At 62.7% G+C, this 10,639-nt stretch overlaps 1 long non-coding RNA gene across 1 annotated transcript; it reads right to left on the reverse strand.

The window, feature by feature from the left end:
• Positions 1-655: 655 nt before the first annotated feature.
• LOC107515825 lies at positions 656-2,206 on the reverse strand. Its single transcript, XR_001598130.2, has 3 exons — positions 1,990-2,206; positions 1,505-1,713; positions 656-1,105 (listed from the first exon to the last, which is right to left on the reverse strand). It is a non-coding gene; the product is annotated as an uncharacterized LOC107515825 (long non-coding RNA).
• Positions 2,207-10,639: the final 8,433 nt, after the last annotated feature.

Here is a 10,639-nt window from a genome sequence, read left to right on the forward strand (position 1 = left end):
CCACCCGTAGAGTTAGCGCCGCCTCGCAGGGCTGTCGGAGGGTCGTGGAGGTCGTGTTCTGGCCACCACATTGTGCCAGGACTGAATGGTGCAGGTTGTGGGTTTTGCTGGACACACAGCCTTTGTCCCCTCTGCTCAGCTTTCATTGCAACGTGACAACAGCCGTAGACGACAGTAAATGGGGGTGGCCGTGTTCCAATAAAACTTTATTTACAAAATCAAGCAGCAGGCCAGACTCGGGCCCCTGGCTGCAGTTACCGAGCCGGGCCGAGACTGAGGGCTTCACTCCCACGAGGCCGGACGCTGGGCGTGTGTTTGCTCAGTGGGCACAGTCCCCTCCCGCCACACGGTCTGGAGCACGATGAGCACCCACTAAGTGCAAGCTCCCTTCACCCCAGAGAGGGCGGCCGCAGGGCTGAGGGTGCTGCGCACCCCGCGGTCACCCAGGAGCTGCGGGTAGGGAGGGTCTTTTCCAAAACTCTGCTTTCCCTCTTGTCCTGCCCGGTCGGCGGGGGCGGAGCGAAGCCGGGGAGCGTGGCGTTGGAAAAACGCAGTCGAGGAGGAGACAGTGGGGGACAGGAAAGGAAGTGTCAGCTCCTTCGTGACCTGGACCGGAACGTAGCCCGTGCCCCAGCCGCACCGTGTAAGCGGGGGCTGCACTGGATGCTGCTGCTCGCACTGTGGCCTCAGGGGGTTCGGCAGCCCCAAGACGAGCGTGCGTGCATGAGTGCGTGTGCGTGCATGCTGCGGCCTGCGTGAGCAGGCACAGAAGCAGATTCCCGATCGGTCCAAAAACGAAAATTGGCTTTTAAAATGTCTCTTTGCCCCCGCTGGGCCCAGTTCGTCCCTTCCACCTGGAGGCCCAGGGACAGATGAAGTCGGAGGTCAGCCCGGAAGGACACACCGCCTCCGGCACAGATGACGTGTCGTTAGGCAGGCGGTCGGGTGCGTGCAGGATCCGTTCTACAGAACTGGGTTGTTTTGAGCCCAGAAAAGGGGCTCTGCCCTTCGGTCGATGAGAAGTCACCCCGCTGCTCTTCGCCTGAGGCGGCCAAGGTCCCTGACTTGCAGGCGTGCGGCACAGAGGAAAGGGGGTACACCCGGGCTGGCGGGAGAGAAAAGCTGGTGAGAAGACGGGACTGGGAGCGAGGAGGGGCGAGGCGAGACCCCCCCCCCCCCCCGCACTCTCCGTGCGGCCCTGGGCGTGGACAGGAACCTCTCTGAGGCTCAGCCTCCTCGTCTGACCAATGGGGAAGGGACGCCCATCTCCCTGGGCTGGTGTGAGGACTCGCGGGACAGATATTCGTAACCGATCGGGAATCTCCTTCTGTGCCTGCTCACGCAGGCTGCAGCATGCACGCACACTCACTCATGCACACACGCTCGTCTTGGGGCTGCCGAACCCCCTGAGGCCACAGTGCGAGCAGCAGCATCCAGTGCAGCCCCCGCTTACACGGTGCAGCTGGGGAGACCGGCACGGGGTACATTCCGGTCCAGAACTCACCCCACCAGCCTTTTCTTCAGGGAAAAGACCACGTCTGTTTGGGAAGAAACATTCTCCAAGCAGCCACTTGAGAGCCTAGGGTTCAAGGCCAAGTGATTGGCTTGGGAGGTGGTTCCGAGAAGCTGGGGACCAAGCATCAGGGCGAAACGCAAAAGAGCTTGATTGTTGGGAGCAGTCCGAAGAACAAGACACTGAGCATTTGGAAGCTTCTGGCGATAAGGGAATGATTAAATACTGTAAGAAAAATTATGCAATCTTCAAACATGGTTGCATAAATAGCATCTGAGGACACATTAAACACAAATAATATATTGAGTACATAAATAAGAACCATACAAGTATACGCATAGAAAATGATGAGAGGAACACCACACTCTTCAAAGTATTAGCTAGCGTCTGGGCGGTGCAGTTATGGATGGATTTAATGGGATTTTATATAACAATCTATATTTCCAAGTGCTCTAGGCAAGGTATGTGAAACTTACTGCTGTATTAGATTGAAAATCTGGAAGCAAATAAACATACATTATAACAACAACAAAAGACAATCAAACGCGATCCGTGATGCCGACTGTCTTCTAACCTGGAAGAGTTAATACACACAGTTCTTGAATTTAAAGTCTTATTTCTTGAATTTAAAGTTCTTGAAACTTGGCCGGAAGTGGGGGACAGTGGATGTATGGTTCAAGGCTGCCCCCTGGTCTAGCTGACCAGTGTGGGGGACGTGGGGGGGGGAGGGGGTGCTGCCTCACGCTGAGCCACTCGGAGCTTCTCTCCTGTGAGTTTGAGATGGGAGCCACGAGGACCTGATGTCGCTGAGCGCCCCACCTGCCCCCGCCTGCTTGGCCCCGCCTGCTCGAACCCCTTCCCCAGCCGTCCTTCTCCTCCAATCAGGTTTCCCCACCCCCACCCCGCAAGAGTCTGGGGGCGGAGCTTAGTTTTCTGTCGCTTGCCCTCAAGAAACGGTTAGGACGCGTTTGTGGGGGTTCGGGTTCAGCACCCTGGATACCGTGAGCGCAGCGGTTGGGCTCCTGGGCCTGTCTGACTCGGTGGCACCGACAAACTGCATCTCCACCCAGAGGTCACGTGCCAAGCAGACTGAACTCCGTCCACAGCAAACGCCGGCCAAGTGCAGGACATTCAATACTGCAAAACGCATGTACAGGTCCTCACGGGGCTGCAAGCAAACACACAGTTCACAGAGTTAGATTTTAATGGGAGCAAAGCAGTGAATTCCATACTCTCTGGCATGATGGAAATCTGTTTACCTTTTGGGGGAAAAAAATGAGAGTTTAAACTGTGAGTTAAGTAACGCCGTGGACGGCAGGCACCCATCCCTCAGTATATTAAACGTTTCTTCCATCATCCACACTGTTCATTACAGGAAAGTAAATTTGCTCAGCCGCTAAATACCGAACATTCGCTTAGAAAACATTAGGAATGTGATCAAGAGATTTTCTTTCTCATGAAATAATTGCTTCAAAGCTGTATAAATGCAGAGTGCACCCTTCCTGAGGGCTGGGGCCGGGGGCCGCGGCAGCCGGAGGGTTTGCCTGCTGTTGGACATCGCTCTTGCCCCCTTAGCCGGCCCTCTCCGCGCTGCCCCTCGCCCCTGCCCTCGCGATCTTAATTATACCCCTGCCGGGGGTGGGGGGTGGGACGCACATCGGGAGCCATAAAGCTCTAACCTGACGCCGGCCTCGTCGTGGGCACCGCCCTTTCCTGGAGCGGATGGAGTCCTCGTCCGGCCAGTGACCAGCGGGGGTGGGGTCCGTGGAGCCCAGGAGTGGGACCGAGAGGGAGCGGTGGCACCCTCGGCCCTGCTCCAGGGGGCGTCCTGGGGGCAGGCCCAGCTGAGAGAGGCTTCCGCCGCAGATGCCCATTCATTCTGTTGGTCCGAAAGGTGACCTCTCGGTCGCCCGCACTGGTGATTGCGCCGAGGGCCCCTGCTGTGCCGTGGGCCCCGTCACACCTCTTCCCCTGACCCGTGAGTCCCCGAGGACAGAGGCCGCGCCCGCACCCTCCCCGGGGTAGACTCCTGCGGGCAGGGACACTCACTGATTCAGTGACGAGAGGATGTCTGAACAAGACGCACGAGAGCCCTTTTGGCTGCAAGAGTTAAAAGCCAAGGTGAGGAGACTAGCCGGGGGACCCCCGGGGGCTGAGGCGGTGGCCTCGGTCCAGGGCCTCGGAGGCCGTCCCTCCCACCTCTGCCGCTCCGTGTGGCCGCCCCTCGGCCGATCGCTCACACGGCTCCACCCAGCGGCTCTGGGCTTCGTTTACCAGTCAGCAAGCTCAGATGAGAGCATGTTTTCCAGTGGTTTCCGCTTGTCCAAAGACAAATCGGCCACGACGTCTGGGGGTCAGGCATGGGCTCCAGGCGGGAGCTGGCCACACCCCGCCGGGCCCTCCGGGAGCTGGAGCGAGGGAGGTGCCACCCACCAACCAGCGTCGGGAAACTTTCCCCGGGGGAGGATGGCACCCCCAGGCAAAACGCCACGGACCCCACAGAGGGAGACGGCCTGGCAAACGGTCAAACCCCAGAGCGGGCTCAGGGGCTCACTCGAGGCGGGAAGACGATTCGGCTGCGTGGGCGTCTGGACCGCGCCCTGCGGAGCAAGGTTTGCCGGGTGTCCGCCACACCTCGTCGCCGAGCTCGGCCCAGCGGGGTTGGTGGCACCAGAGGGAGAAGGGGGAACTGTGTATTCGACGGCCCGCCGAGTGCTGGCTTCTTTAACCTGCCCGCTGCGTCCGGGGAGGAATGTCCTTTTCGCAAGGTGTTTGTGAGGCTCGAGGCGGGAGTGAGCCCCAAGCTCGCAGGGGGTGCCCGCGGTGGGCGAACAGGGGGTGCCCCTGGAGAGAGCCGCCCGTCCCGGGGGCGGGCCCGCCTCACCCGTGCTGGCTGCAGCTGCGTTCACGCCCCTGGCGGCCACATTGGCACACGCTTTGCAGGAGGGTTTCTCGTCGTGTTAGCAGAGGTGGCGTGTTTGTCCCCCGATGGCCCGTGTTGTGACAGAGCAGCCTCACTCTCCATTAGCGGGCCAGGAGAGCAGAGTCAGGAATCGCTTTTGAAAGCAAACGGGGCAGCAGGAAGGAATCTGGGAAGGAACCCACTGCCCCTCCCGGTGTCTCCCCCTCGCTCCACGAATTTCGGTTCTTCTCGAAGGGACGACTCGGCGGCTCAGTGGACACACGGGGGGCCCCCCACAGGCAGCTGCTGCTGCCGTCAGCAGGGACACTGCTGGGCTGGCTCGCCCGCCCCTCCGGGCCACGTAACGCCCTCCAAGGCCGAGCCCCAGCCCCGCTGCCTCCCCGGCTCCCGGCTCCGGGGAGCTGAGCCTTCGATCTCGCAGACAAGGCGTCTGGACGCGGCACCCCTTGCCCTGCCCCTACCCAGCGGAAGCTGGCTGCTCACCCAGGGAGGAGCAAACTCGGCTCGGTCACTGAGCCTGCCGGGCAGTGGTGACACACAGCGGGGGCCACACGGCCGAGGCTCCGCCCGCGGGAAGCAGCCGCTTAGCTAGAGACACACGAAACAGTCATCAGTGACGGCTGCAAAATCACAAAGTGCTCGTCGGGGAGCAGAGGGGGTGGGTGGGCGGGACGGCCCGGCCCAGGGACGGGAGGGGCGTGAGGGTCACCGGAGGACGCCCCCATGAAGGCGGCGGGAGGCCGCGCGGTGGCCCTGGCGCCCGGACGCTGCTGGCCACTCACTCTGCGTGGCGCTGGGTGACGTCCCGTAGTGCTACGTTAACCTAACACTCAAAGGCCTCTCAAAGCGAGAGACCACAAGCATTTATCGGGGTTCGTTAAGAATGGCTGTCCGGGGAGCGTTGATTTAGGCGGGACGAAGGCGAGGGAGGGGGAGGGGACCGGTTCCATCGGCGGAAGGCGTGGCCGTTGGCGCAGACAACGTCACACATGAGGCCCATGCTAAACGACTTGCCGTTTTCGGTCCAGGAGCCATCGGGCTGGCGCCGGTCCGCGGTCTCACTGTGCGACTGGTTCTCTGGGACCCGGGGCTGCTCAGGCCCCGTCCAGACGCCGTCGCGTCCCGTTTCCGCACCGCAGCTGCGAGGCGGGAGACGTGCCAGGCGGCCCCTCGGGGCGGCTCGCACCTCCGTGGGCGGGGCGGGGCGGGCGGACGTTCCCTGTTCCGTGCCCTGCGGCGGGGCCAGCGCCCGACTTGGTGTGCGAGCGATGTGACCATTTATAACTGGTCCGTCCTCCGTCACGGTTATTTTTAGAAGCTCCTAGGAGCCTATTTTAGGAAAAAATAAAAAGTATTTTAAAAATTTATAGGAGAGGATGTTCATCAATATGTTTTTAAATGAATCGATGTAACACTGGTTAATAACGTCATATAAATTCCAGGTGTGCAACGTTGCAATCTGACCTCCGTCTGCTCCCCCGGGCGCCCCCCACCCGAAGCCTAGCCCCGCCCCGTCACCTTGAACTCGACCCCTCTCGCTCTCTGCACCCGCTGCCCACCCCTGGCCCCTCTGGTCACCACCTTTCTGTTCTCTGGATCTATGAGTTTGTTTCCTTTCTCCCTTCCCGCATCTGAGTGAAACCATATGACTCTCGTCCTTTTCCGTCCGACCTGTTTGAAAACGTTTGTTTGTAGCGATGCACGTTCCTCTGTGTTACCTGCAGCGTTATTCACAGTGGCCGAGATGCGGGAACAACCTGTGTCCCCTGATGACGTGGTGAAGACGACGCGGTACGTACGGCCCACGGACAGCGACTCAGCCGCAAAGAAATGCTGCCATTCGTGACAACACGGCAGATCTGGAGAGGATTATCACGCATTTTTATAACAGCGAAAAACAAGGAGGACAATGTGTCCACAAGTAGAATGTTTAAATCCGTCCGAAAAAGTTATAATTTTTATGTGTTTCCCCCCTAAAGATGAGAGACAGGAAAATGCACCTAATCTAACGCTAAACAAATAAAGCGGAGCACAGACACATACGCTACGATCCCGATGAGGTAAACGCTGGGATTTGCGTCATGAGAAACGAGCGGATGAAGGTTTAAAAAACGCTAACGCTGCTCCACACAGACGGTGACGGTGTCATCCGGCACTTTCGCTTTTCTTGTCCTCCTTCTCCTCTGTTTTGCGAATTCCCCACAGGAAAACCAAAAGTCGGCACGGCGTGTTTGAGCCGCTAAGCTGATCCCCAGGGTGCTGTGGGGCGTCCCAGCCAAGCCGGTTCGGAGCTGGGCCCGCTCGCTGCCGTCTGTCTGTCCACCCCTGACCATGACCAGTCGATGCAGACGGTACCCATGCCTGCCGTTGAGCCCGCGGTCCTATCGGAAAGACACCGCGGGCCGTTAGTGATACTGCTGGCCTTGCTGACGAGGACGCGGTTTCATTTCGTTCGATTCTTCTCTAGACCTGGGCCGGCGTCCGCCTGACCCGCTATCCAGGACTTTGGGAGATGGCGGAGAGATGCTCCGTGACCGACGGCGAGGGTCCCCCTGGCGGCCCGTGCATTCCTGCACCGTGGTTCTCTGGGGGCTGCACGACTCAGACGCCCACAGCTGGTTTGTGACGTGGGAAGGACAGTTCGGCCCTGAGTGGCCTGAGGCACTCGGGCCCGACCGAGTCCCCGTGGTCCAGGGGCTGGACACAGCCCCCAGGGCCAGCTCGCTTCCGAGCTCCTCCTGGTGGGAAAGGCACTGTCCCTATGGGCCGGCAACTGCTGGGCAGACGCTCTCTGTCCTCGGCACTCAGCTCGCCCGTCCGCACGTCCCTGTGCACACACCAGCAGCCACCACCGCCCGGCAAGAAGACCCTCAGCCATCCAGAAACTGCCTCCGCCCCCAGGGAAGCCTCTCGGCCCCACCCTTTGTCACTGAGGTCCCTTGCTGCGCAGTGATGGCAGATGCCTGCGTGAGGTCATGCGTGTGTGGCTGTCGGAGATGCTCAGGCCCGCCAGGGGGGCCGCCTCGTGGGAAAGAGAAGACCAAACCCGAACTCGCAAACAGAGCCGTCCGCTGATGCCATTCTCTCCTGCTGCTGTGACCAAATATTTAGTCACGGGGGAAATGGCTGAGCACCGCCAGCCAGGTCACGAGGAGCTCGGCAGACGAGCGCTGAGGCGGCCTCCGGCCGGCGCCCCCTCACCCCGGATCCTCGCGGGCCCCGTCAGAGCGCGGTCTGCCTGTGACCACAAAGCAAGCGTTTGCCTTCAGCACGCGGACGGCCACCTGGCCCCGAAGTCTGCTGCTTGCACAGACAACACTCATTCGTTTAGACAAAAATGAGATAAATTCTGATCCGACTCACAGGTCAATAAGATTTGGGGAAGCTGCAGAGTTCCGAGATTGCATTACTTTAAAGACTGCAGAGTTAAACACAGCGGGGTCCAAACGGGGATAATTTGGCTGTCACACCGAGGCCCCCCTCCCCTGCACCGAGCCACGGCGCCCGCCCGCTCTGAGTCCTCCTGGCCTCTAAATCCTCAGCTGCCCGGTGTCTGGAGTCTGGGGTCCTGGCTGCACCTCTTCCTCTCGGTCCCCGGGCCCGGCACACGTATGGGGCGACGTGAAACCCAGGGGGGGAGAGAGAGGGGAGGCAGGGGGCCACCGTCTGAGAGGGCGGCGGTGGGGGGAGGACTCTCCTCCCTGCCACTCATCCTTCCAAAAGGAAGAGCAGCTGCCCCGGCCGCCCCGGCCCAGGGCTCCGTGCCCACCGCCCGTCCCTCCCAGGGCCCGCCTCGGAGGACACCCCTCCTGGTCCCTCCCCTGCAACGCCTCTCCAGACCCTGCCACACCCGCCTCTGTGCGTCTGCGCCTCCCGTGGGGACAGGCGCAGGGGGCAGCGTGGCCCCCATCGACAGCCGTGGGGCTGGGCTGAGCTGCCCTTTGGTCCGAAGCTAGTGCAAGACGGGACGGGTGCCGGGCCCCAAGTTCAACTGCGAACAGAACAGCCGGTTTGCATACCGCGGGCCGTTTTCGGGGTGGGGGTGATCGGAACGTTGCTGAGGGCGTGGCCACTTTGAAGCGAGGCACGTGACGTGTCAGAGCAATTAGTAACTGTCCCCAGGGACGAGCTGGGGGGCGGAGGCGGGAGCAGAGGCGGGGAGCTGACATGTCCCTCCGCGTGGGAGTCGGGATGGCCACCTCTAGCCCAGCACGAGCCGCCGGTCCGTTAGGTCGAACATTGATCACGGGCAGCGCTCGTGTCTCCTTCCCTGCTGGACACGCGCTGCCTCTGCTGCCAAGGCAAACGGGCTCCAGCGCTGCCCCCCGCCCCGGGCGGAGACCGCCCCGTGGTGCAGGGACGGTCATCGGAGTCCTGCTCAGGCTGGGCGGGTCTCGATGTGGCCGGAAGACGAGGCGTCTCCCGTGACAATGCCCGGGGCCCCCCTGCCTACAGGACCCACAAAACGCCACCGGAAGCCCACGGGCGATGCCCGCCCCCCCCCGTCCCAAGCTCACGTCCAGCCCCGAGGCTCCCCTTCCACTGTCCGCTTCATCCACAGAGCTCGCCATGACCCTCCTGGCCTGCGAGCGTTACCGCCTGGTCCCCGCCTCTGGCCCCGGTCCCCCTCCCCCGACACTGCCGTCCCTTGAGTGTGGGAACCATGTCGTCTGTTACTCACCTTGGTACCCACATCGCCCACCCAAAGGTGCCATGCCTAACGTTGCTTGGTAAGTGTCTGCTGAAGGAGCGAATGAATCAACAAAAGAGAAAAAGCGAACGAATCTGAAAGCCATTCCCAGAGGGGACGAAGGGAGGGCCGGGCCCCGCCGCCAGCTCGCCTGAGACCCGGCGGCAGCTGGGGCAGGAGGCAGGCGGAGGAGGGTCCGCAGGGCCAGCCCTCCGTCCACCCGGCCTCCCACGATTCGCCCGAGTCACCTCTCCTTCGGGCATGGCAGGGGGTCAGCGAGGGGCCGGCCTCCCCCCTCCTGTCCCTCGGGGACCCCTGTGAGTGCCTCTGGTGTCCCAGGCCCTGTGGCGGGTGTGGGCATCCGGTGACGGGGTTACAGCAGGCACCCCGTGCTCGGACGCCGCACCCCACACTCGGAGCTGCACCTTGCGCTCAGACACCGCACCTCACGCTCGGACGCCGCAGCCCATGCTCGGATACTGCACCCCGTGCTTGGACGCTGCGCCCCACACTGCGCCCCACACTCGGACGCCGCACCCCGCGCTGCGCCCCGGGTCCACGTTCTGTTCAGAGCCTGACCCAGGAGCAGGGACGCGAGGAAGGGGACCGAGGCTGAGGGCCACGGCGCTGGGCACAGGCTGTGAGGGGGGTGGGCTGGACAGGACGGCTACCCCACAGCCTGGGGGTGCTGGGGCCGCGTCACCACAGGGGGCACCCGGCCACCCCCATCCTTCCTGGAGATGAGAAAGAATGGGGGCCAAGTGTCCACCAGGTGGCGATACAGGACAGCGAACTGTGCGGCGCCGAGCCAGGGACCAGGAGCCTCCGCCTCGGGGCCCGGGCCGGGGGTGGGGGGTGGGGTGAGGACGCCCCCTGCCCGGGAGGCTGGCTGCCCGTCCCAGGCGGAGGCTGCCGATGCCAGTGCCTCTCACGGCCCCTGGGCCCTGAACAGGGGAAGAGAGGGCAGGATGAAACTCCTACGTCCGGCTGCGTGGCCCCGCCCTTGCTGTGGTGGGCCCCCGGGGGGCAGAGACGAGGGACCCCGATCTCCGTCTGCGGGTGCCGTCTGCCCCCAGGGAGAGCCGCAGGGTGCTGGGCTCGGGCCCCAGGAAGGGTCTGGAGCGCCTGACATCCTCCCCTCTTCCCCGCTGCCCTCCGGCCCTGCCTCTCCTCGCCTTCCCCCTCCCTGTGGGACCCGCGGGGAAGTGACCCCGGGGGGTCGGCACGTCCATCGTGACCGCAGCAGGGGAAGGAGCCCGAACCCCGTCCGGGGCCACAGCCTTCCTCAGGAAGGGGCCGGCCCCGGGGTGCTGCCCTGGGAGCCCCCAGGAGTCCGCCCCGCGTGGACGCCCCTGCCCAGCCTCGCCGCTGCCTGAGCCAGCGCTCCGGGTGGATGGGGAGCCCCGTCTGGAAAGGGGTGCGTGCAGGCAAGAAGCTGTGCTCTCTGCAGGGAGCCCCTCTCGTGTCCCCCAGCATGTGGCCGCCGCACTGACAAATGTCCTTGGGACGACAG

Source organism: Rousettus aegyptiacus, unplaced genomic scaffold (assembly GCF_014176215.1).
Source record: "Rousettus aegyptiacus isolate mRouAeg1 unplaced genomic scaffold, mRouAeg1.p scaffold_m13_p_14, whole genome shotgun sequence".
NCBI classification, from domain to species: domain Eukaryota; kingdom Metazoa; phylum Chordata; class Mammalia; order Chiroptera; family Pteropodidae; genus Rousettus; species Rousettus aegyptiacus.